The sequence below is a fragment of the Podarcis raffonei genome, chromosome 1, assembly GCF_027172205.1.
Source record: "Podarcis raffonei isolate rPodRaf1 chromosome 1, rPodRaf1.pri, whole genome shotgun sequence".
Classification (NCBI taxonomy): Eukaryota; Metazoa; Chordata; class Lepidosauria; order Squamata; family Lacertidae; genus Podarcis; species Podarcis raffonei.
This window is the reverse complement of record NC_070602.1, coordinates 74687478-74691907: the sequence shown is the minus strand read 5'-3', so window position 1 is coordinate 74691907 and position 4430 is coordinate 74687478.

Below are 4430 nucleotides of genomic sequence, written 5' to 3'. Positions count from 1 at the left end.
AAAATGAGCTCAGCCGGAAACAGGAGCAAGATGCGGAGATCCAAGGTTTATTGCGCAACAGGTTCAAGGCAAAATTGAACAGCGAGAAAGGGGTGACACCAACTTTTAAAAGTTCCCTCCAAGTCCCAGGATACAGTGCAAAAAACGTCATGAATACATTATGGGAGGGTTGGGTTTGACAACTTACATCATGAATATATTACGGAAAGGTGGAGTTATACACATTAGCATTTCAGGGAAGGGAGGGGTAGTGTGCGGAGTAAGAGATATACATAGATAAGCATTTCCTGAGTACCGGTGATGATAAAACAATAGTCCAGATATGCATCGTCTGCCACCTGGCATTGCCCGGAGGAAGGGTTTGGCAGAGCGATCCGATGGGATTAGGGTCTTCCTGAGTACGTGACTTGCCGCTCAGGGGATTATGGAAGCAAGTGGGGTGTTCTAGAGTCCTGAAAAGGCTGAGTCGATTGACACCAGAACGAAGGAAATCGGTGCTACGGTTGATTTTATATGAATTTTGGAAGTTTCAGCTCATTTCAAGTCCATTCTGACATTATTAATCAAAGTCGGAAGTGAATAGATACATTGTTGCAGTTCTTGATACTGTCAGGGGTTCAGGAGTTTCAATTCCATTGTTGGATGGATACAATGTTGCAACTTGGGTTTCAGTTCCATTGTTCCCCCAGCGGGGAGCTGTCAGTAACTTGTCAAGAGGTTAAATGAGGCGTGCAGAGCTGGCTGAGCTACCTCTGCACGGCAAATGCACGGTGCTGATTGGCCAAAGCGCGGCCATTATAGTCAATGGGGATACAATCTGATACGGTCTACCCACGTTAGAAATGGAGCGAGAGGGAAGTTTAAGAGAGATGGTGGGCTTATTTCGCCCGTATAGAAAGGGGGAAAAAGTCCTTTATTTACAGGACTAGGGTGCAGTGTGGTGCTTGTGCAACAGTGTGGGGGTTTGAGGGGTTGGGGAACCGTCGAGGTCATCGCCTCGGGTCCACTGGTGCTGGTGGAGGGACCAAGAAAGGTACCCCCCCCTCTCCTTCCGTATCAGCCCTGGTAACAACATAAACCACAGAAGCAGCAGCTGGGGAAAAGATCATTCAGCATCAGAAAGTACAAAACTTATGCAGGGGTTACATTTTAGAGATGGCACCTAAAGCCAAAATTGTGTATGATCAAAACACATTAGTGTCAATGGCGGGTGGGATTGCCAAAGTCTTTTTTCCCCACACGCTCACTTCCTTCTCCCCCCTATCTATCATCTATCTATCTATCTATCTATCTATCATCTATCTATCTATCTGTCTATCTATCTTGCCAAGTATATAAAGCTGAATGCACACAAATTAAACGTGAGTAAGTTGCGGGCTTACTGTACTATAATATATAGTAGATAAACTGTATCAAAGTCCTATATATAGGCTGTAAAATATATAGACTGTAATGAGAAACAAAAGCAGTCTCTGCTGACCTTGGGCTGGGATTTTCCTTCATTGTGCAAATATTTATTACATGCAAATGAAAAATTGACATTGCTTGCGCCCCTCTGCTTCCTGCTTCTAATATATTTCTGTAATTGCCTTCAATACTGGAAAAAGTGGTTTGTTCCCCTTCTGTTTACACAGGAGTGCCAACAGCAGCAACAGGAACAGAGGAGAGGTGGGCCCGTTTCCCCTGCTAATCAATAACCTGAAAGCAACAATCAGCTTCTGCTGCAAAGACACTCCTCACTGCAGAGCAAAAGGCAAGGACTAGAGAGGGAAGTGTGTAGCAATATTCCAACGAAATCACAAATCAAAGCCTGCATCTTGCTGCTTCTCGGGTTCCGAAATGCTAACCTTCTGACAAATGGAGCAAGCAGTCAGACATGAAAGACTCTCAGATCACTGGAGCAATAAGTAAAACAAAAATATGCACGTCAATGGGATGAGAAAAATGCAACAGCAACAGCAACTGCAGCAGCTACAGTACATCTTTTCTCAGACCTATCAAGCTAGAACATTTCTCCCTGGAGAAAGTCTGCAACCCGGCAGGGGGAGACCAGTTTGTATAATTGTTTAGCCTATTTGCCTCATGTAGCACACCCTAATACAAAAGGCGTTAGGTTTTATGAGCTAGTTCTGTCTGGTTCAGAAACCTGTGTATGGCGGGATGCAGGTGGATTCTGTATGCTGCAGCTAGCTGATGCATGGAAAGACCCACCCCTTCCATTGCAATGAATGGGGAAGCTGTTATACTGTATCGAAAAGCCTGTGTGTTATTAAGATCTTACAACTGCTATTGACTATACAGTACTGGATAGTAGGCATTACTGTTTTGGTGCAAACCAATCTGTATTCTGTTCCAGCTATTCATATTTTAGTATCAGCTAACTAGGGTCTTTGTGAATATGCCATATTTGCCTAATGAGATTGGAATATACTCTCACTTGCTCTGCTCTCCAGCTCCCTGAATATGAATGTGCACGTGACTATGACTAGTTGCATGCGGACACACACAGCCTCTCATGCTGTCCTTGCATTTTGCCAACACGGAATTTGGACATCCTTGTCTTCGCAGAGCTATTATCTGTAACCTGTCCTTCCCCTCTCATCATGCAACTGTGTATGCTGGTCGCGTATCCATTTCTTCATTCTGCTGACTCGCCTGTGCCTGCGGCACTGCTGCCTGTCTGTTATATATTTGATTTCCTTCCATTTGTACAAGCACGGCTGCCTCTTACTTAAGGTGCGTAAAAGGGGGAGAAAGTATGTTAAAAATACAAAGGGATAACACCAGCATGAATAATACCTTCTGCCATCCATTTTATATAAAGTCGTGGTAAATGGTGAAATTTCACTATAGGGACAGATTGTGCAAGAGGGATTCACACCAAATTGAATAGTCCTCAGTGGCTTCTGGTGTTGCTGATGTGGCACCTGGTCTCACTTCTACCACCACTACTAATTTTATTATTTATACCCCACCCATCTGGCTGCGTTTCCCCAGCCACTCTGGGAGGCTCACAGCACATTAAAAATGGTAAAACATTAGACATAAAAAATTTCCCGATACAGGGTTGCCTTCAGATGTCTTCTAAAAGTCAGATAGTTGTTTATTTCCTTGACATCTGATGGGAGGGGGTTGCACAGGGAGGGAGCCACTACCGAGAAGGCCCTCTGCCTGCTTCCCTGTAACCTCACTTCTCGCAGGGAGGGAACCACCAGAGGGTCCTCAGAGCTGGACCTGTGTGTTCATTATTTAAGCCCCATACTTGTCAATGGCTGTGTTCTGACCTATAGCCGGCTGTTGCCTAGGCTTGAATTATACATTGCACATACATTGGGAAAGGGATGGTGCTCACTGGTAGTTTCCATGCAAATGATCCTAAGTCCTAATGGGAAAATTCTCTCAAAGAGCACAAGTCAGTGTGCAGACAACACTAAGGCAGATAGATCAATGCTCAGATCATTGGTAAGGCAGATGGCTATGTTCTTTCTCCAAGGCTGCCTGCCATGCTGCTCCATGAAATGGTGAAAACAAATAGAAGGGGGAGGAGCCAACAATTGGCTATGCATATGTCCACAGAGCATGACCCTGACTAATTCCAGACCCTTGGAAAAGAGACAGTAGCAGCTGGTGGTATGGGGGGGGTCTGTGTTGCCAAGCTGGCTTTCTAACATCAGGCATTGTTGCTGGTTACTGGAATAGGAAGGGGGCAAGGCAGCAGGGAGCTAAGCATGGTGTGGGGGCACAGCAGCCGCCTGCATCATGCTGAGCTCCTAAACCGTGCCCCCTTGCCAGACCACCGCTGGAATAGACCATTTTCTGGCAGTTGCTAAGTGCCTGTGAAAGCTTCCATGGAGGCAAACAAATGAACTACCCATGAATCAAAGGTACTTTTAAACTGAAGCAAAAGGACCTTAGGAAAGCCATAGTTATAAAGAAGAGGGCGAGGCTAGGCTCAGGATGCGGAACCGCTGACTTCTCCAAAGTACAGCCAAATAGTTTGGGCTATACTAACAATAGTGGAGCAGCTGCAATTTTTGTATTTCTCTTTAAGTGCCCTATTGAAGCTAGTTTGGTGGAAGGACACAATTCCACTATGGGGAAAGAGGCGAATTCTGTTGCCCATTAGAGTACTCCAGCCCCCGGTCCCTGTGGAATGAAAGTATTTATCAAGTGAACAATACAAATTATTTGTAGGCTTACTAAACTGCTGAATGGCAATGCTATCTTGGGGCAGTTGGGAAAAAAATATTTACTTTTGCACTGTGACACTGACCTAGATATTGTAAAATTTAAAAAGAATGGTTCGGCTTGTTTCAAAAGCTATATTAAATGAAATCCTACCATCTTTAAATTGGTCAACAAAGCCCAGCTTTCTCCTGCTGTGGGTGGCATTATAAGGCAGAAACATGCAACCTGTAGTATACAGTGTC